The sequence below is a fragment of the Anabrus simplex genome, chromosome 3, assembly GCF_040414725.1.
Source record: "Anabrus simplex isolate iqAnaSimp1 chromosome 3, ASM4041472v1, whole genome shotgun sequence".
Taxonomy (NCBI): Eukaryota; Metazoa; Arthropoda; class Insecta; order Orthoptera; family Tettigoniidae; genus Anabrus; species Anabrus simplex.
In genome coordinates this window covers 155,871,180-155,897,629 of record NC_090267.1, presented here as the reverse complement: position 1 = coordinate 155,897,629, position 26,450 = coordinate 155,871,180, and positions in this window count along the sequence as shown.

Here is a 26,450-nt window from a genome sequence, read left to right as displayed (position 1 = left end):
GGAAGAGTTTGTAGTTATCTCCAATTTCTTTCGCTTTGGAACCTCTCCACTTGATGCAGGTGATATCCTGCTAGTTCACGATGTCGGCCCGTCAACGTTCCAATATTCAGTGCAGCCAATTTTACTCTTAATTGCACTAGTCGGACTAATTTCTTTAACCAACCCCGTCCATGGGAAGGCAACACTTGCACAATTCTCACGTCACTAGGGCGAAAGTGGCGCACGTCGCTTTCGGGAGGAACGCCCTAGCATGTTCCGAATCATCAAGTTATGACCTGAAAACACCTCCTCCTAACGCCTCTTCATCATTATTTCCCACTTTCTTTCACAGATAGTCTTCTTCTCCTTATTATTATTATAATCCTTCTCTTCACCTCTCAGTTGAAGGTGATATCTCGATATACTGCAGACATATATATATATATATATTTTCTAAACTTCCTCTTAAATAGTACTTATAGTACTCATTATTCATATATTTTTAATGTACTCTAAGTGCGAAAATATTATCTTATAATTTTGATCAGTAGTTATTATTAACAGTGTTCTAGGTTAAGAATGGTTAAGTGCAAGAAAGGGAGTACTGTAACCGTTCATGCTCATGGGCATGTAATGAGGTCCATCAAATAATATCTGCCATTTTCTGCGTCAATTTAAGACATACTTGGTCGTAGTGAGAATTTTTCACCCAGACCGGGATACGAATGGTGCTGCGCCAGCTCGAAGGACAAGGGTCTAGTTACACGCACATAGAAAAAGAGAGCTATGTATAGCGAGACCTTGAAATTGCGCTCTCGTTTTGAAGAGAGGGAAGAGAGCAGCCACGCCAAGCGCGAGGAACATTTAGGTCAGAAGGCTGAGTTTACTTACAGTGTTTAACACAAGAACTGGAAACTCTCAGCGATTTCCCTGTATATTCACTGGTGTCAACTCATAGTGTTCACTTGTTAATAATATTAATAATAAAAAAATTGATACAAGCTTGTAAAATTTACAACGAAGGAATCATTTCAATGAGCGTAATTTATGCTATTTAATGATGTCAGAAGATACGCTACTTCATGAATGTAGCGGTAATGACGCACTTTAGACAGGTGCGCTTAATGGGAAACAAATGTTAGGGAGCCACCGCTCGAGAGAAGTGAGGGGTTCTCCAGAATATAATATCCAGCGCGCGAATTTATAAAAGAAAGCTTATAAGATTACGAGAGATTCAGCGATGTGATATGCAGGAAACTCGATCAGTGGGCAGTAGAATTTAAATGCTACAAATTGACTACTCCCTTGACTCTGAGAAATCATTGCTAACGGAGCGAATTTTCAAAAGGGGCGGAGCCTAACACCTCTCCAGCCGACAGGCCGGATATCTATAAAAGGAACCGTCGAACTAGTCGCATTATTCCATTCTGAAACAGTCTTTACGCCTTCTTGGTTGAAACTTCGTTATTCTTAGTGAACCAAGTGTTGCTCAATAATACTGAATAATATAATGTGTTATCCATTTTCAACTAAGAGTGTTAGAAGTTTATTACGTGCTCGACCGATACCAGAATAACAGGTGTGCCTGTTATTTCCGTAATCACAAATTCAGGGAATGCAGAGTATTAGAATCCGTAGCGGCTCATGTGTATAATCTTTAAAGAGCGGGTCACTTCCGATGATCGCTCAAACATAGTGAGATGCTGACTATGTTCTACGAATGATTATTTGCTTTGATTAAGGCAAGCGCAGTATCGGGAGACCGTAATCGAACTAATAGGAAGTGCTAGGGTAACCAGGGAGTGGTGTCTGACTGAATGTGTGACGCTCATATAAAACCAAGGGAAATTATTAACTGTGACTTGTTACACAAAGGTAAACGAGTAGTGAGGCATAGAGACTTGATCCTTAATCGAGTAGGCCATTCGTGTCCATGAATTGGTCTAGCCATAATATGTTATTTGAAGACGCATAAATAGCACTTCATTAACCAATTTCCCGTTTGCCTGTATGTACGTTACTGCTCGTCGAACCCATGGGAGGAAACGAGCAGAGCCGCGTTTTGTGCCAGCAGTTGCAGAGAGGAATCTACAAGAGACGTGCCTTGTGCCTGCTTTCAACTCATCAGGGACCGTCCAGAACGTCCGACGGCACTTTGCATATCAAGCCATCATGCACGGGACCCAGAAGAGGATGAAGCAAGGACTCTCAGCTAACGAGGCTTCAGTGATGGCAGCATAAAACCCCAGGTGTACCCTCCGATGACAGACGACTACACGCAGATATGTTGAGTACATTCCATTTTTACTAAGCATGAGCGTCCCATGTAAATGTATAATGCGTAGGTGAACGCCATATGCGTGTATCAAACGGGGTGAAGGGTTTTTATTAATTTGTTAATTAGGATTTTTCTTCTGAGATTGGGATAATCACAATTTTATTCCGCGAGAATGTCTTGCATGAATTAGTTGTAAGTCCCCTAGTATTGGGTTGTGTGTGAAGCATTTTTAAGATGGGATTACTACTTCAACAGACATCCCAAGTCATAACAAGTTCCATTAGTCGTTATGAGTCTTCATAATATTTCAAGTATAATTTGTTTCAATGCTTCACAAATACTGCATATATTATTTCCCTTAAATCTTAAGACTGTTAAATAGATGAATAAATAATGTGGGTTTGAGATGCAGGTGTGTAAAATAAGGGAAGCGGTACGTTCGACAAAATTCAAGAAGACAGACTGAAAATATGACAGGAGAATAAGAATAATTATAATTATAGTGACGTAATGAATTAGGCCGAAGATGACTGGATCAGTGAGAAAATAGCTTTGGTAGCCACTGAATAATTATGTACCTGGAATAGCGAACGTGATAATTGAGAATATTCCGTATGAAGTGAAAGTATTTTCGTCCATCTGACGCAAAACAGGCCATCGCTGGGAGACAGGCTTATGACCCTCTATACGAAGAGGAATGTCAAGCCCCTTGTAGAGTGGGCTCGTTCGTCTGTTAAACGCTCGGAACATTCACACAGGGAGTCCTCTTCATTTTAACACTGCATTGATTACTCAAAGGCCGATGATATATTACCATCAGCGTTGTAGAACGTATGACTTGATAGATGAAAGAATTCTCCCCATTTTACATATTCAGTGAGATCGAATAAAGTTCCCTGCCTTGCACCTCGAAGCCCAACGAACGCGAGTTCTGTATCGCGTCATAACGACGACCCTTGGACCAACACCAAGACACCTGGAAAGGTCACAGTTTCTATATGCAATTGTGTGTGTGTGAAGTGTATTATTTATATGGCGACGTAATTTCAGGTGATTGTTCTTTCTTCGTTTTTATATTCCATGTGTTTGTATGATTCGAGGATGTTTATGGTGATTTACAGGAAACCAGCGTTGCTTGGGACCGCCTTGTATATAGTAGGATAAGGTAACCCCCGCAGAAATACTTATATACGATTAACATAATGTGTGATTAATGTGGTAAAATAGAGCTTATGTTGATATGCGGCGATGTGATTTTCATGGGTAAGGAAGTGTAGGCAAATATGTTTGTACAACACTTAAGAACCATGATGTCTATAAATAATAGTGTTGCTTCACGAGAAATGCATCGGCGTGTGTATAAAGTGGTGATTTGTTAATGCAGTAAAATAACAGATACCAACGGCTATCGATCCTAGGTAAAGGGTAACCCTGTGATTTGGGTGAAGTCTAAAGTTATAAGTGCGTGTGATGATTTGGGGTTTGCCAACTGATGGTCAGAGGTAACATGAACTAATGCAGACATTAAGGCACTGTGCAAAAATGTTATTTTTATGTATGTAATAATATGGCATTGTCTCGTGTAATTCTTTATTCTTGTGACTCTATCAGTTAACTAAAATTTATGCTACCAAACTGGGAACAAACATTCTTCCCCTTTCAGTAGTATAGTGCATTCCTCTCATGTTATAAAATACACTACTTTCAATATAATAAAACTATGTGCCCACTTTTTATCGAACAGTCCATTGCCCGTATGCTCTTGAGCTTAGCCGTTGAGACAATGAAAGTAGGGAGGATGGGAATTCGATACCCGGGACTGACTTCCGAATTCTTCATCTAACATATTGCCATTCAAAGATTTATTTGTAGAACTAAGTTGCTTAATGATGCCCTGGTAAACCCAGGACAGGTGCAGTATATCCCTAATTTTTCCTGAATAAATAAAACATATTTATTTATTTATTTATTTATTTATTTATTTATTTATTTATTTATTTATTTATTTATTTATTTATTTATTTATTTATTTAGTTTGTTTCGACAAATATAGTATCACATAAAGCAAATGATGAATTTTTGTTGTTATTTTCCTTATTCTTCCAGAATTCTTTCATCATATCGCTATGTTTAGCTCTACGTTCGCCGGTCTATTTTCCCCTACATATATGCTGAGCTTATCTTCTGAAGCAACTTCCCAAGTGTAGATCTTGTGTCTCAAAGTTTTGCGATCTTCGATATCTGTAGGTGTGATGGCGTTATTGAGATAATTTTGGACTTGTTTGATCCAAACCGTCGTCGTCTTTATTGTTTGCGAGTACATGAATATTTTCTTTGTTAGTCGGTTGTCGTCTAGCCTCATAATGTGTCCATAAAATTTCAATCGTCGGTTATGGAAGTCTGTTTCAATATTTAGGTATTTTTCTTGAGCGATTGTAGACGATATCCTACATCTGTAAGATTTTTCCAAGGATTTTTCGGATGATTTTCGTTTTAGCTTCCTTGATATTTTCAAGATCACCTTTTTAATTGAGATATAAGGTCTCACTGGCATAGGGTGTTCCAGGTTTGACGACTGTCTTATAATGTCGAATTTTTGTGTTAATGGTCATGCATATTTGTTGTAGATGTTCACGGTTTTCCCATATGCTTTCCGCATTTTTAGTTCAAGTGTTTTTGTGCTATTCTTTCTGTACGTGTAGGTTCAATGATTTCACCTAAATATTTGAAATGATTAACCTTACTTATTGTGCCGTATTTTGTTACCAACGTTTTGGGTTCAATGTGTTTTGTAGCCATCAATGCAGGCTTTTTTGTGGAGGATACTTGTAAACCAACTTTACCAGCGCATTCTCTGGGGACTTCAGTCTAATGAAGTGCCGTCTCCACATCTCCGAAGAGGATTGCCAAAATATCAGAAAAGGCTAAGCAAGTAATGTTTATATTATTCTGTTTTCTTATTAACATGACAGATTTCCAGATGTTCCGAATTTTCAATTCTTTTTCCCATTCTTTGATGACCTTACCATGAACGATGTTTAACAGGAAGGAGAAAGTCCGTCACCCTGCCGGACACCAGTTTTAATGGGAAAAGGTTGAGAGACCTCTCCAATGAATCTGACCTTCGAAATTGTGTCGGTTATAGTTTGTTGTATGAGTCGTCTTCCCTTCGGATCGAGAATGTTATCTTCAAGTGTATTAAAAATATATTGTCGATCAATGGAGTGATAAGCCTTCCGGAAGTCAACAAATGTACAGATGGTTGGGTGGTTTCGCGTGGTTCGAAGTTTCAAGGTGGATTTCAGATTGAAGACATGTTCGACGGCTATTCTGTTTGGTCTGAAGCCAGCTTGATATTCATCCATGAGGGGCTCGAGTTTTTCTTGTGTACGTGGTAAAAGACAGGATGAGAGGATTTTATAAGCGATGGCTAAGATGGAAATTTCTCTATTGTTGTTTAAATCAGATTTATCTCCTTTCTTGTGGAGTGGGTGGATGAGTGGGCATTTCCATTCGTCCAGCAGTTTTTCACTTCGCCAAATGTGGTGAATGATATGTGTGATCGTGCTCCTAATTTTTTCTATAGTTGTGCGATGATTTCGTCTTCTCATGATGTCTTTCCGTTCTTCAGTTTTCTGGTGTGGGGAAGAATTTTTTCTTGCATTCGTGGTTTGCTTCGGGTATTATATGTTCTGGGACTTCGTGTATGAATCGCTCAGGTGGTTCAGGGAAATTGAGGAGGTCAAAAAAGTAACGTGCTAGTTCTTCACAGTTTTCTTGGTTAGTGAGTGATAGACTTCCGTCTGCCATTGCAAGTTATGAATCTCATTCCGTATTCACGGTTATCACTTTACAAAATAAATCTCAGCCATAGACGCCCAAGAGAGATCCGGTTTACTCTAGGTCCGCTAGATGGCAGACAGAGTAAACCGGAACGTCGAAATTGACGAGCAGACAGCCAGATGGCGTCAAATCGAAATGTCTGCAAACGGTAGCTGAGGCCATACGATTATTATTATTATTACTTTACAAAAGAAAATATAGGAGGATTTTATAAATATTTTCTTTTGTAAAGAGACTTCCGTCTTGTTTCGTGAAGGTCAAATTTCGCGGTACATAATCTTTAATTGTGTTCGCGAAAGTTTTGTACAAAGCTCGACTGTTATGATTTCTGAAGTCATCCTCGATTGATTGAAGTTGCTTAGTTATACAATTACGTTTAGTTTTCCTGATAGTTCTGGTTGCCTGTTTGCGGACGTCGAGAAAGTGTTGTAGGGTTTCTGGAGATTTGTAGCTATTGTATTTTTGAAATGCGATTCGGCATTGAAAATAACTTGATCATGGTTGGAATCACACAACGGGTGTTTTGCTTTATTTTTTTAGTGAATCAGTTCTTTGACTTTTCTGATAATTCTGCTGCAGAAGTCCGTCCAATTGTTCACTGGTTCTTTATCCCATTCTTCCGCGACTTTTGTTTCTTGAATTTTAAATGCGTCTAATTTTGGGATATAATGCTTTTAATGGATCCTTGAGTCTTGATTATTATTATTATTATTATTATTATTATTATTATTATTATTATTATTATTATTATTATTATTATTATTATTATTATTATTATTATTATTATTATTATTATTATTGTAGAATACCTCAACCGGCTGGTCGCTTAGCCTGTCTTTGAGGGCATTTTATACCTACTACCAAGATTAAACGACTCAGCCCCTAACCTGGGGTACAGACACCTTCGACAGCCTCCCCTAGCATGGGGAACAGACGCTGTGTAATAGAAAGTTGTAATCTTATTAATCCCTGAGTTCAGGGCCATCCCCACCGTACTGAAGTCCACCTTCTCCGCCGTAGATGCCGTTGAGGTCTTCACTCGTAACCCTCAGATGGGACCCTTACCAGATGCTACACAGCAGGTTAGTGTGCTCTGGGACTCATATAGGCAGGGACACCTCCGAAGAGGGTCCCTATCTGCTACCTGCTACGCTACACTGAAATTAAATTAATTAATTGTCAATATAATTTTACTGTGATTTTGTTGATCATTTGAGTACTAGGATGGATAACTTCCAGGAACATCAATGAAAAGTGGATCAATCGATTCTATTCTTGAAATATATTTTCAGTTTGTTAAGTCATATTGAGAACATGTTGATTTGGTACTTTAGGTACTAATGTTCTCGACTGGACCTAATAATCAATTCAAATAGCATTGATTGTCTAACCATTTTATACAAATCTTTCTCTCAAAATTTTTCTAAGCTTGTGACTGGCTGTATTTTAGAAGTCTTCTTGAAGGAAAATCATTTTTAATTTGTTGAGGTTCTTGGACTGAGTTGTATTTACAATGATATAATTGTGTTGTTTTTAGACCCACTGCATTATTTTAAAGTATTTTATCTTAAACTGTTTTGCTTCATGTTATCATTTCAGTTCTCATATAGGTCTTTTATTTGTTGTTCAGTTTTTGTTTAATGTGGTGAACACTTAGCCGACAATCAGGTGTAGTAAATATCTGAATACTGAATACTAGACTTACGAAGAGCCATAATTCTAAATCCGTTTAAATTCCATTCATTTACTCAGGATATGGGCTATTGTCACTCGTTGAAGCACAGAGCCCAATAAGGATCGACCGTGAATGTTATGCGAAGCAGAGTGAGATTGTGAAAGTGATAATTACATGCCGTATTTCATAAGTAAAGATACGAAACAGGAAAGCAATTTCTCTTACCCTCTATAACAGAGTCCATTCTTCTCCTAGGTAATCTATCCTCCTCCAATCGCCGCACATGAACCACCGCCGAAGCCGGTTTATGCGTACAGCTTCATCCATCAAATTCATTCCGAACTTAGCGCTTATCTCCTCATTCCGAGTACCCTCCTGCCATTGTTCCCACCTGTTTATACCAGCAATTTCTAGCTACCTTCGTGTCTGTTACTTCTAACTTATGAATAAGATATTCTGATTCCACCCAGCTTTCGCTCCCATAAAGCAAGGTTGGTCTGAAAACAGACCGATATAAAGATAGTTTCGTCCCCGATATAAAGATAGTTTCGTCCGGTAACTGACTTCTTTCTTACAGAATACTGTTGATCGCAACTGCGAGCTCACTGCATTAGCTTTACTGTATGTTGATTCAATCTCACTTACTATTACCATCCTGGGAGAACACACATCCTAATTACTTGAAATGATCTACCTGTTCCAGATTTGTATTACCAATCTGACATTTAGCTCTATTGTATTTCTTACCTACTGACATCAATTTAGTGTTTGAAAGGCTAATTTTCCTACCATACTCATTGCACCTATTTTCAAGTTCCAAGATATTAGACTGCAGGCTTTCGGCACAATCTGACATTAAAACCAAGTGGTCAGCATAGGCCAGACTGCTTACTACATTGCCACATAACAGAATCCCCTCTACCACGTTATGCCTTTCAGGAGATGATCCATATAAACTACGAACAACAAAGGTGAAAGATTACAGCATTGTCTAACCCCTGGAAGAACCCTGAACCAAGAACTCATTCTTCCACAAATTCTCACTGCAGCCTAATTGTCAGCATAAATGACTTTGATTGAATGTTATAATCCACACTGAATCCCATAGTCCCCCTATTACTTCGTTACCCTGCCATATGCTTTCTCTATATACGGGTACCGGGCGAGTTGGCCGTGCGCGTAGAGGCGCGCGGCTGTGAGCTTGCATCCGGGAGATAGTAGGTTCGAATCCCACTATCGGCAGCCCTGAAAATGGTTTTCCGTGGTTTCCCATTTTCACACCAGGCAAATGCTGGGGCTGTACCTTAATTAAGGCCACGGCCGCTTCCTTCCAACTCCTAGGCCTTTCCTATCCCATCGTCGCCATAAGACCTATCTGTGTCGGTGCGACGTAAAGCCCGTAGCAAAAAAAAAAAAACATAAACACAGCTGTTTTTCCCTCTCGTGGCACTTTTCAATTACCTATCGCATACTGAAAATCTGATCCTGACAGCCCCTCTGTGATCTGAAACAATACTGGTTTTCATTCAAGTTCCTCTCAACTCTAATCACACCCTCCCTTCCAAGATGCTAGTAAACACCTTGCTTGGTATACTGATCAGTGAGATACCTCGATATTTGTTGAAATCCTTCCTGCTCCCTTGCATATAGATAGGTGCCATTGCTCCTTTTGTTCAATATGAAGTTACCTTATCAAAATTCTATGCTAATCTTACTACTCTATGGAGCCTTTTCATCCCTGCCTTCTCACCATTATTCGCCATTTCAGGTATAATTTCATCTATTCGTCCTGTTTTATGACAATGGAGTTTATTTTCCATATTTTCCACTTTCTCAAGTGCAATTTCACCAACATTTTCTCCTCCCCATGAGCTTGGTTGTTCGCGGCACCATCAGGAACATTTCCTCCTACGTTGAGAAGATTTATGCCCTCCACCTCTCCAGTTATTCCCTGGAATCTATTATGAGTTCACCTGAATTACCCAAATCACTGTTCATTTTCCTTTTTTCCTCCCTTCCTAAGATTTTTTATTACTGTTCAGAAAGGTTTCCCTGCTGCTTCACGTAGGCTTTCCAGGTTATTATCAAAATCTTCCCGCGACTTCTGCTTGATTCAACAACTATTTGTTTCGCTCTGTTTTTTTCATCTACGTATAATTCCCTGCCTAAATCGGACCTACCTTCAAGCCATTTCTGATAAGCCTTCTTTATACGTTTACAATCTGTTCTCACTTCATCATTCCACCAAGAAATTCGCTTTTTTTCCATCCTTACACGCAGCTATTCCTAGACATTCCCTTGCTGTTCCTACTACAGCATCCCGGTATGCCACCCATTTTATTTCTATACCTGAACCTGCTTACTGTCGGAACTTCTCACGGATCATATCCATGTACTTATGTCTAATTTTCTCGTCCTGGAGATTTTCTACACTTATTCGTTTGCAGACAGATTTCGCTTTCTCTGACCTAGGCCTAGAGATTCTTAGTTCACTACAGATCAGATAGTGAACTCTATCATTAAAAAAGCCGGCAAACCCGTACATTCCGAACAGATTTTCTGAAGTCGAAGTCGGTTAAGGTATAGTCTATTATGGATCTTGTACCCCTACCCTTCCATGTGTAGCTGTGAATAGCCTTATGATTGAAGAATGTATTCGTAACTGCTAAACCCGTACTAGTACAGAAGTTCAGGAAACACTTCCCATTCCTATTAGCTTCCATATCTTTCCCACGTTTACCAATTCCTTCAGTTCTATTTCCAACTCTCGCATTGACATCGCCCATTAAAATGTCCTATCTTTGCTGTTGACCCTGACGTCAATGTTACTCAATGCTTCATAAAACTAGTCAACTTCATCCTCATCTGCACCCTCACATGGTGAATACACTGAGGCAATTCTCTTCCTAATTCCTCCAACTGGCAAATCTACCCACATCATTCGCTCATTTATGTGCCTAACATAAACTATGTTGCTTGCAAGAGTGTTCCCGATGAACAGCCCTACCCCACACTCTGCCTTTCCCTTTTTAACACCCGCCAAGTACACTTTATAATCTTCTCTCTCTTCCTCGATATATCCCCTTACCCAAGACCAAAAAAAAAGATCAAATATTTCCATTTTTGAAAGAACGTTAGAATTACAAACCAAACCCACGTAAAATTCCCTGACCTGGCCGGGAATTGAATCCGGTACCTCCTGGTAAGTGGCAGGCACGCTACCCCTACACCGCGAGTACAGCGTCAGAATCGTCTGTACTTATGTTAGGTAACAAAAACAAAACATGCTTTTATTTTCTGTTTGTAAGGTGAGGATGACTTTGATTAAAGTTGGAATCGAAACCATTGTCTGAATTGGATGGTAAAACCTAAATCTGGAACATGTATGGTAACGTTCGCACAAATATAAGATCGAGACATTCTGAACTATAGATTCATTCTGGTTTGATAAACGTGGTGTAACATCTTATTTCCCGCTTTATAAGATATTCATCGCTTGATATACTTATTCTGTGCCAATCTAAATGATCATCCTATCTCCCTAATTCTTTCCTCATTTACTTCTTTAGCAAGTCCTTTCGGCTGGATCCATTCATCAAGATATTTCAGTTTGTCTGTTCTCATTATTTTTTCAAACTTAGTTTTCAGGTGTTTTTCTCTACCATCTCGGTATTCCAAGTAATATGATTTATTACAGGAGCCTCGTTCGGGATTCTTCTTTGTCTTTTGTTAACATTGACGGATCAAAAACAAAAGCTCGGCATTCCACCTTCAAACCCTCCTTTTTCGAACAGAAGTGTCTATTATACCATAAGAAACTTTAAATTACACGTCAATCATCCAAATATGTCCACGGAGTGAAAGTTTCTTAACGCCACGAATCCACAACAAAATAGTGGCGCACCCCATGCGTGATATCACTGTTCCCATTAGGTCAAATGTTTGTTTAATTTGATTTTCGTTGTGAACGAACGTTTCTGAGCTGGAATGAGAAGGTTTATACCCTGATTTTGTTATCACGGATTGTGCAAAATGCTCCAGTAGGCCAGTAGGAGTAAATAGAAAAGCCTTATTCAGACAAAAGCTCAAAAATTCAGTTCTGTAGAGATCTTACGTCCAAAACCCTTGTTCATAAGAAATATGTTCTTTGAAGCAAGATCCTTCAATATCCGCAGCTCTTGTATGCCTCACTTTGTAGTGAAACTTTTCACAATACTTCAATTTAGAGGAGGGTCAGCCTTTAAATTTTGGAGACACATTCCTCTTTTTTTTTGCGTTAGTTAAGCTCCCTCGCACGTATATTGTATATAATACAATGATTTTTTCATTAGCCGATGAATTAAAGTTCTCGCATGTTTTATTCATTTGCAGTGTTTACTTACGGTGGATCTCCGCGGGTGCTTGATGTCGTGTGCGTGAAGCACGACCAGCCAGCTCGGTGGCTGCACCGTGGTAATTGCCGGGAGAGTAGCACAGTAGTTCGGGAACATCTCATGCCCAACAATTCCTTGACAATACGATCAGACTGAGTCACACTGACATGACTTTTAGTTTTTGCTTCATATTAGGGGCTCAATGCTTGGTGACCACGGGACTCTGGTTTAGTCTGGTATAACTTCATTCAATTGTGCCATGTTCCTCACTTTCATGTTTCCTACCCTTTTTCTCAATTAACCAGTATGAGGTATGCCTTTCATAGTCCTCTGCTTATCTTCGGCAATGCCTTCCCTCTTCGAAAAATTTGACCTCTTTCGTTTATGCTCCATCATCAGAGTTAATTGAGACCGATTATCTTAATAAGTATACGTACATACATAAGCATACCTACATATATACATGCTCATTATATACCGTTTGTATACCGAGCTCGATAGCTGCAGCCGCTTACGTGCGTCGAGTATCCAGTATTCGGAAGATAGTGGGTTCGAACCCCACTTTCGGCAGCCCATAAGATGGTTTTCCATGGTTTCCCATTTTCACACCAGGCAAATGCTGGGGATATACCATAATTAATGCCACGGTCACTTCTTTTGAATTCCTAGCCCTTTCCTCTCCCATCGTCGCCATAATACCTGTCTGTCTTGGTGCGATGTTAAGCAACTTGCAATATACACCGTTTTACGGAGTTCGATAGCTTCAGTCGCTTAAGTGCGGCCAGTATCCAGTATTCGGTAGATAGTGGATTCGAAGCCCACTTTCGGCAGTCCTGAAGATGGTTTTCCGTTGTTTCCCATTTTCACACCAGGCAAATTCTCGTGTAGTACCTTTATTAAGACCACAGCCGCTTCCTTCCTACTCCTAACCCTTTCCTGTCCCATCGTCGCCGTAAGACCTATCAGTATCAGTGCGACGTAAAGCAAATTGTAAAAAAAAATTAAACTCCATTGTCATAAAGCTGCAGGAATAGATGAAATTAGACCTGAATGGGTGAAATATAATGGGAAGGTAGGGATGAAATGGCTTCATAGAGTAGAAAGATTAGCATGGAGTGTTGTTGAGATTCCTTCAGATTTGACAAAAGCAGTAATTGCACCTATCTATAAGCAAGGGAACAGGAAGGATTGCAACAACGATCGTGGTATCCCATTGATTAGGATACCAGGCAAAGTATTCACTGGCATCTTGGAAGGGAGGGTGCGATCAGTCGTTGAGAAGAAGTTGGATGAAAACCAGTGTGGTTTCAAACCACAGAGGAGCTGTCAAGATCGGATTTTCAGTATGCACCAGGTAATTGAAAAATGTTACAGGATGAACATATATCTGTTTTTATATTTCGTAGATCTAGGGAATACATATGATAGGGTACCGAGGGAAATGATATTCGTCATACTGGGTAACTATAAAATTAGAAGTAGATTATTAAAATCACTCAAAGGCATTTATATCGACAATTGGGCTTCAGTGAGAATTGGTGGTAGAATGAGAACTTGGTTCAGGGTACTTACAAGAGTTAGACAAGGCTGTAATCTTTCACCTTTGCTGTTCGTAGTTTACATGGATCATCTGCTGAAGGGTACAAAGTGGCAGGGAGGGATTCAGTTAGGTGGAAATGTGGTAAGCAGTCTGGCCTATGCTGACGACTTGGTCTTAATGAAAAATTGTGCCGAAAGCCTACAGTCTAATATCTTTGAACTTGAAAATAGGTGCAATGAGTATGGTATGAACATTAGCCTTTCGTAGACTAAATTGATGATGTCTGTAGGTAAAAAAATTCAACAGAATTGAATGTTAGATTGGTGATACAGAGCTGGAACAGGTAGATAATTTCAAGTATTTAGGTTGTGTTCTCCCAGGATGGTAGGCTAATATAGTAAGTAAGATAGAATCAAGGTGTAGTAAAGCTAATGCAGTGAGCTCGCAGTTGCGATCAATAGGAAGGAAGTCAGTTCCGGGACGAAACTATCTATGCATCGGTCTGTTTTCAGACCAACTTTGCTTTACGGGAGCGAAAACTGGGTGGACTCAGGATATCTTATTCATAAGTTAGAAGTAAGAGACACGAAAGTATATAGAAATTGCTAGTATACACATGTGGGAACAATGACAGCAGGAAACTCGGAATTAGGAGATAAGCTCTAAGTTAGGAATGAACTCGATGGATGAAGCTGTACGCATAAACCGGCTTCGGTGGTGAGTCAAATGAGGCGATTGAAGGAGGATAGGTTACCTAGGAGAAGAATGGATTCTATTATAGATGGTAAGAGAAGTTGAGGGAGACCAAGACGATGATGGTTAGACTGAGTTTATAACGATTTAAAGATGAGAGACATAGAACTAAATGAGGCCAGAGCACTAGTTGCAAATGGAGGATTGTGGCGACGTTTAGTGAAATCACAGAGACTAGCATACTGAACTCTGAAAGTATAACGGTCTATAAGTATAATGTATGTATGTATTTATCGAGGTAACATTTAATTGATTGAAGGTACAAGACTGCAGGTTAATATCCGTGCGAGAAAATCCACCGTATATTTGTGCCATGGTGGTCCATTAATAGCCGGTGTAATCGCCTGACTGTTGAATTCAGGCATGCGAACGTGCGTGGATTTTGTCGTACAGGTTCCGGATGTCAGCTTGTGGGATGGAGTTCCATGCCTGTTCACTTAGTCCGGGACGGTTAATGCCGGTTGTGGATGACGCTGCAGTGGTCGTCCAATCATGTCCCATACGTGCTTGGCTGGGGACAGATCGGGGCACCGAGCAGGCCAATTCAATACATCGACACTCTGTGGAGCACGTTCGGTTACAAAAGCGGCATGGGGTCGTGAATTATCCTGTTGGAAAACAACCCCGGGAATGCTGTTCATGAATGGCACCACAACAGATCGAATCACCAGATGGATGTACACATCTGCAATCAGGGTGCGTGGGATAACCACGATAGTGCTTCTGCTCTTATAGGAAATTTCTCCCAATACCAGAACTCCTGGTGTAGGTCCAGTGTGTCGACGCCGCAAACAGGTGGAATGCAGGCGCTCACCTGGCCTCCTTCAACCGACACACGGTCATCACTGGCACCAAGGCAGGACCGGCTTTCATCGGAAAACACAACAGACCTCCACTCCATCCTCCAATGAGCTCTCGCTTGACACCACTGAAGCAGCAGACAGCGGTGGTGTGGGGTAAGCGGAATGCACGCCGCAAGGCGTCTGGCTCGGAGCTGTCCTTTAAGTAACCGATTCCAAATAAGTTCGTTGAGTCACTGTGGTGCCAACTGCCGCTCGAATTGCTTCTGGAGAGGCAGCCCGCTGCTACAGCCATACGCCGAATACGGCGGCTCTCCCTTTTGGTAGTGCCACGGGGACGTCCGGCGCCTGGTCTTCTTGCTATCATACCTTCTCGTAACCACTGCTGCCAGCACGCATGCACAGTGGATATATTCCTGCCAAGTCGTTCTGCAATACCGTGGAAGGGAAATCCACCTTCACGTAGCCCTATGATACGGCCTCGTTCAACCGAGGTGAGCTTTTTATATTGACCTCTTCGTCGTCGTAAAGGCATTCTTAACCCACTCACAGTCACTTCGTCCAATCTCACAGGTAACTAACGCTATCGCACAGTGCAGGCCTTATTCAACCAAACCTGTTTTGCAACGTCATGGGGCCGCTACTAGCGCAACGCTAATGCGAATTGCGGTAAATTTGAATCAACCTCATCTTTCAGAAGTATAAACACGCCTACCAATGTTCGTTAATCTAGCACAAACCCTTCTTGGTGTTTGAACATTTTTTTCAAGGCAGTGTAATAAAAATAAATGATAACTGTATGTGTTTACCCGTCGCCCTATATATATGATATGCATAATTCCAATTGCCATTGAGACTGTCATCAATCAGCCTAGCAAACACGAAAACTGGCGATTCAACACTATTCTCGAGATCATTTTTTGATTTCTCTCTTTTCGCCCCTTCTCACCCACTATGATGATGGTGGCTGAACTTGGACTTCATTGTCATCCGGAGTGTCACTATTTATCTCAGCGATCCCTAATATTATGGTTTCAACACCAATATAGGTCGTTTACAAATAGTTTTACATGCCATTACCTTTCCACTCCACCCCTAGGGAAGCTAGATGTGTAAAGAACGATGTTGCAATCGGATTGGCGGAGAAAAGTTTTGTTTTAGAGTAAAGGAGGTTACCTTGTTTCATCCGGGCGCGCGATTCAAATTCACGAACTTGCTGTTTGTGCTCTGCCACAGAGCCAGCCACTGCCTTTTGCTGTGCGTCAGAGCATGGATGGGAAGGGAGGGGAAGTGGGAAGTGGGAGACAGAGAAAATGCGTGACACACCACATATCCTGAACAGTGTCCAATTGGCACTAGTACATAGTTGTGAACTATGCATCGAAGTAGGAGGGTGGGATATTCAACATGCACTGTAATCAAACCATTGAGCGCATTGTTTTCTTCTTTCAATTGTGCCCTACAGGACTCTATGGTTCCGGCCGGGCGAAAGCCGGTCTCGAACCCAGAGTACAGTAGTGAAAGAACTCTCACAAACGTGAGCTGGTGCACATAGTCTTACCTGAACACATATCCTGGCTCGGCCATCCAATAGCGCTCTTCTCAGGGATAACATGGGGATCAATGGGCAACATAAAGATAAAACACTAGGATATGTGACTAATCAGGTAAGAATCAGCTAAATTAAAAAATCTAACAGAAACATCGCTGCATTCAAAGTTTAACAAATAGGGATTTATTACAAAAACAAAATCTATTTACAAAATATAAGAGCTTTCAAAATGCTTGGGTAAAGATAACGTTGAGCCGATGACAACCAGTTCACTGCCTTCACGAAACAGCTGTGCGGTAACAAGCATGTTACAATTGTGTAAGTAACGAAATCTAGAAAGATGGATATCTGCTGAAATACACATCTAACAATAGTTCCCATAAAATTTACTATGCCTCGTACCATCGAACCCCGGTGCAAACAAATATAAACACAAAATGTACAGTGTCCTGACTCGGACACGAACTCTAGTCCCATGAAGAGTAAGGCGTATATTCATATATGAACAATCTAAAAAGAACGCAACCAACATATCCAAAGTGACAATATCAAACGGGCCAGTTTTAAAATTAAAGTAGAACAAATAGAACAAAAATCTCTCCCTACGTTCCAAAACATCAAGATCGTCTAATCCCCCCTTACACACTCGACACGCTGCAGACAGCAATATCACCGAGTTTCGAGACTGTGACGTCAGACACACCAACCCTCACCATTCGACCACTTGACGAGCGGCAATCCACATAATTTACGAGCTCAGCTGGCTGCAGGCTAAAAAAACCTCGCCTTTCAACTCACGTAATCTGGCTGCTAAAAGCACTCTTTATATACACCTGGGCTATCCGCCCTCATCTCAATATCACCAGCAATATAACAAATCTTATATCCGCCTCCCATGAGCTCAACCTTGATTACACAAAGATACAAATCAACAAGCGATAGTCACATGGCCATAATAAGGCATTTCTAATGCATCCAATACACTCTCAAACTGTGCTGGGCTTTCTCATCTCAAATACATACAGTAAGCTACCTGAATAATGCTCACATCTCTCAAACATTCGGACTTGCTCGCCCTGTCAGTAAAGCTGGGTGAATTACGGGTTGAATCCTGGTCTCAACTCTACCGCCTACGTCTGCAGAGACAAATGCCTGAACGTGACACAATAAATAGTGCCTGCCTGTTAGACTAACCTATCATGACCAAGGGAGTTCGACCTGACCCAGGAAGATAACACGTACGCTAATCGCAATGATGATGTAAAGCTCGTTCTGGCTTGATGCAGGGGTAACTGAAAACAAATTCATTTATTACAGACTGTCCAAACTCGATGCCTGTTTCCACTACTATCGTGTCTCACACGTTACATTGACCAAGTCTTGTTCAGAATTTAAAACTGGTACACTATAGTTTCTTCACCACTCTTCGTAACACCGTTATTTCATCCTTTCACTCGGACAACATGTAGTTCTTGAACAACTACCCTGAGCCTATATTTATTCTAGCATTACGTCAGTTAAAACTTGACCTCACAGAAATATGAAGCTACTAGTTCATCAGTCTATTATAGGCAGTACCTCATCTCACCATAGCATATCAACACAGGTAATATCAAGACTTTAGCTGAATATGCAAGTTGATTACTTACTTCCTCGCCGATACAGTAGTACTAGTTGTGTGTGCAGCTCGAAGACCAAGTGTTGTTCGCAGTGCCGACTTGTAGCATGACGACTTCGTTCAAGCAGCCTTACGGTCGAAGAATGAGACTGATATGCCAGGCGGCCTCGCTTTTATAATCAAGTTAGCGTAACCACGCCACTTGATCGCGTGCAGAATACGCGCGCCCGCGACTCGAAGTTTTCCCGCACAACGCACGTCAAGTACCTTATTTAACGAATGCATTTATGATTGCAGCCCTAATGCATATCAAAATAAAGCAGAAATTATGCAGGTTGCAATTCTTGTATCAAATCCAATGCAACTCTTCCGTGACCAAAGATATTAATTTAATTCTTTCTTCCCTCCGAAGGTAAGTTTTGTCGGGATCCGGGAAGCGTCCCCAATCTTCATTAAGAGGCTTGGCGTGGGACATAACTCCCTTTAATGAGGTTCTGGAGATTTCTCATAATGACGCTCCAGCTCTCTTCACACAAGAACGCTTCTTCTGGACTCTTTTATGAAATCTACTATAAGACAATGACTTCGTGGGTGGTCTTATGTAATCCCAATATCCAATATTAAAATCTATACTATTGGTCCATGAACAGTATGGTTCACAATATTATTTCATTCCAGTTACAATGTTGTGAGTGAAGGAATACATAATCGTGGGGCGGCATCTTGGAGCATGTTAAATAATGAAGAATATTGCTGCGACGAACGAACAAGAGGAGAAACGATTCGGTGCATTCCTTGACTGACAAGTGTATTTTAATTTCAAGGTGTTCTTGTACTGTGTATGAAATTACGGCTGTTTAATAAACGAACTGTGGATATTGCCTGTAAGAGACAAGGACAATCTTGTGTGAATCGAAGCAGGAAACTCGTGCACATGCGCGGAGCATTATCTCTTTCTACATGATACACCTCACTTCCCCTCCCTTCTCTCCTCTTCCCTGAAGCATGACAGCGGCTTGTACTCTGGCATAGCAAATGCGGTGAGTTCGTCCATTTGAATCGCACGCCCAGAAGGAACGAAGTAACTTCATTTTCTCGCTAATATATTTTTCCCCACCAATCCGATTGCACCATTGTTCTTAACATAACACGAAAAGCATCCCTGATGTTATTAGGTACAGTTATGATTAAAGCTCGGATTTTTATGCAGTCACAGGTTAGACTCCAAACTAATTTGGTTAGCAGGAAGTGTTGGCCACCCGCTCTTCCATAGTGTAGCAAAAGTAACATAGATTATAGGGGTTCTTATGGGCCGTACCCCTAATGTTTATGCAAATCCCCATAGCATAGTCGTTGTGAAGGTAGACTATACTTGCTACTCGCATTCTAACCTATCAATGCATAAAAATCCGGGTTCTAGGTTATGATACACACTATATAGATGTGGCCTCAACTGCCGTGAGGCAAAGGACATGCTACACGAGTAGAAAGACTACTGCTACAAAAATGTTTTCAGACGTTATGTCACATATTATCTTCGATCACTACCCGTGATAAACGTGTTGAATCATGCTTACCGTCGATCATTGCAATATACCATTCACGCAATTTAGGTTTCTGATTGTCAGTTTCGATGTTTGTTTTTACTCTACCAGATGACAGAGTAATGAGCATTTGTTGGATAAACTTTTGGTGAGTTTTAAATGGATTTTGTCGGGTGAACACCGAGTGTCACCAGAGATCTCTGCCATGCCTACATTGTACGACATGGAATATCCAGTGAACTTTCTTTCACCCTTCAAATATCCGATTACCCTGCCTTTTCCGAACCCGCGATCTTGTGACCTGGAGGCCGACACCCTACCACTGATCTATAGACGGAGCTCTAATAATAATAATAATAATAATAATAATAATAATAATAATAATAATAATAATAATAATAATAATAATACACAAAGACAGTAATTGAAAATCGAATGGGTTATTCGCTCTTCATTACGTTAATGGAAGTCACCTTCTTACTGTATCTCGGTCTCTTTTCTATTACGCGCGCGTAACCTTCGGTACTATAATAGCTCATTAAAGGCATCTGGTAGAAGATAACAAGAAGCTATAAATCGATGATGCAATTTCCCGTCTTCAGCTTACAAACTGCAGCCAAAGCGCCACGGAAACTGTCTGCGTGTAGGTGTAAGTTAATTTATTGGAGGTGGTATATTGCAATGCTCGCCGGAAACCATGCTTCATCACGTTTATCACGGGTAGTGATCCAAGTTAATATACGACATAGCGTCTTTCTACTCGTGTACTCGTGGACGATCCACACCATCGTAAAACATAAAAGTAAATGAAAGCCTATTCTAATGGAGAGAAAGAAATGAAGGAAACGGGCTCATAAAGTTTATTAGAATGACCACTTACGAGAAAGATCCAGACACATGATATTAATAACCCCGTCTCACCTGGTGTCGTTACTTTGGTTTTGCTCCGATTAACCTTCGCATTACACGCTGTGGCTCCGCAGACTCCATACAGAATGTAAGTTATTTGTGGTACCTTTTCGGAGACTGAAAGATAGATCTACTCCCTCTCTCTCCCTTTGAGTGAGTTAACAGTCTACCGATACACTTACCATGTTCTTTTCGAAATCATTGTGCATTATTGAAACAGTAGTCACCGTGAGAAATGTATATACACGGTCATAAGAGGCGATTGAAAAACAATAATCATAAGCAGTAAACTACATGATGATCCGTATTGAAGAGCAATTACAAATGTGAAAGCAAGAGCTGGAAAATTTCCAACTATTCATCACTCATTTATTGTAACAATAGTTACATAATTATATTCGGGACTATTTTCGTCTCTCTGGAGACCATTTTCAGCCAAAAATGATGATGCTGGGTTTAGAATGTTAAACTAGTAGTAATTCTTGTAATATTTTCTTTCCTTGGATTTGCTTATAGTACTCTCGTTGTCGTTGTTGTTGTAGTTGTTGTTGTTGTTGTAATAGTTGTTGTTGTTGCATTAGCAGTACTAGTAGTAGTAGTTGTTGTTTTAGGTAATTCATGTTTTAACTTTACTTCATTATGAATTGTTGTTAAGCTAGTAGCAAGCTGAACCTATACTATTGTAAGCCATAATGCTAAGCACTGGAAATACTTAAGTTGTGTGTGAATTTGTATATAATTATGCAGGATTTAGAATGTTAAACTACTAGTATTCTATGAAATATTTTCTTTCCTTGGAATTTCGTCCGCCTCTGCAGTGTAGTGGTTAGTGTGATTAGCTGCCCCTCCTGAGGCTCGGGTTCGATTCCCGGCTCTGCCACGAAATTTGAAAAGTGGTACGAGGGCTGCAACGGGGTCCACTCAGCCTCGGGAGGTCAACTGAGTAGATGTGGGTTTGATTCTCACCTCAGCCGTCCTGGAAGTGGTTTTCCGTAGTTTCCCACTTCTCCTCCAGGCAAATGCCGGGATGGTACCTAACTTAAGACCACGGCCGCTTCCTTCCCTCTTCTTTGTCTATCCCTTCCAATCTTTCCATCCTCCGGCAAGGCCACTGTTCAGCATAGCAGGTGAGGCCGCCTGGGCGAGGTACTGATCAGCCTCCCCAGTTGTATCCCCCTGAAGCTGCAGGACACTGCCCTTGAGACGGTAGATGTGGGCTCCCTCGCTGAGTCCAAGGGAAAAACTGATTCTGGAGGGTAACCAGATGAAGAAGAAGAAGAAGAAGAAGAAAGATCATGATGATCCGTATTGAAGAGCAATTACAAATGTGAAAGCAAGAGCTAGAAAGTTTCCACCCATTCAATACTCATTTATTGTAACAATAATTACATAATTATATTCGGGATTATTTTCGGTCTGTCTGGAGACCATCTTCAGCCAAAAGTGATGAGACTGGGTTCAGAATGTTAAACTAGTAGTAATTCTTGTAATATTTCTTTTCCTTGGATTTGCTTATAGTACTCTCGTTGTTGTTATTGTTATTGTAGTTGTTGTAATAGAAGTAGTAGTTATTGTTGTTGCATTAGTAGTAGTTGTTGGGTAATTTATGTTTTAAGTTTACTTCACTATGAATTGTTGTTAAGCTAGTAGCAAGCTCACCGAGCTCGATAGCTGCAGTCGCTTAAGTGCGCCCAGTATCCAGTATTCGGGAGATAGTAGGTTCGAACCCCACTGTCGGCAGCCCTGAAGATGGTTTTCCGTGGTTTCCCATTTTCACACCAGACAAATGCTGGGGCTGTACCTTAATTAAGGCCACGGCCGCTTCCTTCCCACTCCTAGCCCTTTCCTGTCCCACCGTCGCCATAAGACGTATCTGTGTCGGTGCGACGTAAAGCAACTAGCAAAAAAAAAGTAGCAAGCTCAACCTGCAGTATTGTAAGCCATAGTGTTAAGCACTGGAAATACTTAAGTTGTATGTGAATTTGTATTATGATGATACAGGATTTATAATGTTAAACTAGTAGTACTTCTTGTAATATTTTTTTCCATGGATTTGCTTGTAGTACGCTTGTTCTTGTTGTTGGTGTTGTTAAAGTTGGGTAATTATATTTTAACTTTATTTATTATCACACTACTGTAACTTGCCATTGCCACCGGGGTATTTCCCAATTGCGATGTATATGTTAACAATAAAACTGAAAAAATATGTCAAAAACAAGTCATGACATACAATAAAACAGTATGTCTTATACAAGCTAAAAATCACAGTTTAAGAATGTATCGTCGAAGTTCTATACAAGAAAATGTAAGACATTGCTGATGAATAATGTAGGTTAATGTGACTATATTTGTAGAATTCTGGTGCTAGGCCATATTATTAACATGTTCATCACAGTTTTATTCAAATATAAAAGGTTGCATTTTTTGAAATCTTCAATTTAAAAACTTAAAATATCAACACCTAGGAAGTTCTTTTTAACGCCAAGTTACAATTGATCGAATATAAACAGAATCATGAAATATAAAAATGGGACACTCTTACATAAAACGTTGAACGTTGTATTTGTTTCCGAAACGGATCGCTGCAATTGTATAACAATCACTTTATTATCGTATGTCATGACTTGTTTTTAACCTTATAATTGTGGCTGAAGATGCTCTATAGACAGACCGAAACTACTCCCGAATATATGTAATTATTGTTACAGTAAATAAGTATTGAATAGGTGGAAACTCTTTAGTTCTTGCTTTTTACATTTGAAAACTAATAGTCTTTACATAATTATTCAGGGTCATTGTAAATAAAGATGACTGTGAAGCAAGGAGGAAGTAAAGAATCAACGCTAGGCCAATGCAGAAGCTCTCAACTGGGCAGTATGAGTTGGCGACTACGGGGTCCTTAGCATTGAAATTGTTTACATTTACTTACTCCAGGCTCCTCAAGATATATCCGACTTCCATTGTTCAACACTGGTTCTGTTACGAGTTCGATTGTACTCGGATGCGAGAAGAGTTTATCATTTTTACGCCCCTCGTAACTGATCCTTTCCTTTTGCTGATGACTCCATTATTAGAAATGTCAAACTACTTCCTTTTTCTCCATTGTAGTCTTAGTTGTTCCCACCAAGGAACAGCGAGCGACCGATAACAATTTCTTAACAGGGAAATTAATGGTGTCCTCATGACCTCAGTGTGGAGTCCGCGTCACATTCAAATGAATGTGTCATGGAATGGTTAAAATGTGTGGTGGTTGTGGTGGTGGTGCAGATTATTGTTTTAAAAGGGTGTACAACACCGAGCTCGATAGCTGCAGTCGCTTAAGTGTGGCCAGTATAAAGTATTCGGGAGATAGTGGGTTCGAACCTCACTGTGTGCAGCCCTGAAGATGGTTTTCCATGATATCCCATTTTCGTCCGCCTCTGTAGGTAGTAGTTAGTTTGATTAGTTGCCACCCCCGAAGGCTCGGGTTCGATTCCCGGCTCTGCCACGAAATTTGAAAAGTGCTACGAGGGCTGGAACGGGGTTTACTCCGCCTCGGGAGGTCAACTGAGTAGAGGTGGGTTCGATTCCCACCTACGCCATCCTGGGAGTGGTTTTCCGTGGTTTCCCACTTCTCTTCCAGGAAAATGTCGGGATGGTACCTAACTTGAGGCCACGGCCGCTTCCTTCCCTCATATTTGTCTATCCAATCTTCCCATTCCCCGGCAAGGCCCCTGTTCATCATAGCGGGTGAGGTCGCGTGGGTGAGGTACTGGTTATTCTCCCTAGTTGTATCCACCGACCCAACGTCTCACGCTCCAGGACACTGCCCTTGAGGCGATAGAGCTGGAATCCGTCGGTGACTCCGAGGGAAAACCCAACCCTGGAGGGTGAACAGGTTAAGAAAAAGAAGAAGAGAAGAAGAAGAAGAAGAAGAAGAAGAAGAAGAAGGTGTACAACTAGGCAACACTCCTCTCATAACACAAGTCAGAAGGAAAATGGAAGAAGTAACACACTTCGAAAAATGAAGATATCGTCAAAATAAAGAGGAAGGGTAACGCAGAGCGTGAAAATGAAAGACTCCCTAGACCTTACAAACGTAATTCAGTCGGGGTCGGAAATGAACAAGAGTTGACCAAAGGAGGTGGGATAGAAACGATGAAAGTGAGGAACCTGACACAAGTAAGTAGAAAGAATTCCAAACTCAGCTAGAGAAACCGTGGTCGCCAACCCACGCTTCCGAGTTGACAGCACCTGATCCCACTCTGAGTCATCACTTGCGACAAGTAAGGATGTATTCACCGAGCTCGATAGCTGCGGTCGCTTAAGTGCGCCCAGTATCAAGTATTCGGGAGATAGCTGATTTCAACCCCACTGTCGACAGCCCTGAAGATGGTTTTCCATGATTTCCCATTTTCACACCAGGCGAATGACGGGGCTGTACATTAATTAAGACCATGGTCGATTCCTTCCCACTCCTAGCCCTTTTGTGTACTATCCTCGCTATAACACCTATTTGCATCGGTGCGACGTAAAGCAACTTGTAAAATAAAGGATGCGTTCCCCCGCCCACACCCACAGGGGAAGGTTACAAATGCAATGGAACGGAGGAAAAATATTACACTTCTCTGGTAAACGGAAAGATTGTTCTCTCGACTCAAATTCTTAAATTACACCCCTTTTGGTTGTTCGTCTTTCATGATTCTGCTGAGACCGATGTCTGGTGAGATATATCTTCAAGAACGGGGTAGAATAATACTTCCATCAATCTACCTCAATCTCATATTGTTATTTCCCCCTTCCTTCCACAGATCAATTATCTTCTTCTTCATTATTATTTTTCATCTTACTATTTTTGCTCTTCACCTCTCAATTGAAGGCGATATTTCGGTAAATTCCTTAACTTTAATATTTGTATACGTTCTTTTACTTAGCGTATCTAGTAGTTAATATTCTGCTTACCCTCCAGGGTTGGTTTCTCCCTCGGACTCAGCGAGAGATCTCACTTCTATCGCCTCAAGGGCAGCATCCTGGGGATTGAGATATTGGTTACCTCGCCCGGGCTGCCTCACCTATTATGTTGAAGAGGGGCCGTGGTGGAGGATGTGAAGATTGAAAGAGGCAGACAAGGAAGAGGGAAGGAAACGGCCGTGGCCTTAAGTTAGATACAATCCCGGCATTTGCTTGGAGGAGAAGTGGGAACACACGTAAAATAACTTCTAGGCCGGCTGAGGAGAAAATCGAAAAGTCCCTTTACTCAGTGGAGCTCCCGAGGCTGAGTGGACGTCGTTACTGCCTTCGTACTACTTTTCAAATTTTGTGACAGAACCGGAAATCAAACCCGGGCAGCTAATCACACTAACTACTACACCACAGAGACGGACATTACTTGATGTTATTTTTCTAATGTACGTACAATTTGTTTATGTACTGTATATGATATGATTTGCTTTTTGTATATATGTAATGGTCCGCCTCTGTGGTGTAGTGGTTAGCGTGATTAGCTGCCTCCCCCGGAGGCCCGGGTTCGATTCCCGGCTCTGCCACGAAATTTGAAAAGTGGTACGAGGGCTGGAACGGGGTCCACTCAGCCTCGGGAGGTCAACT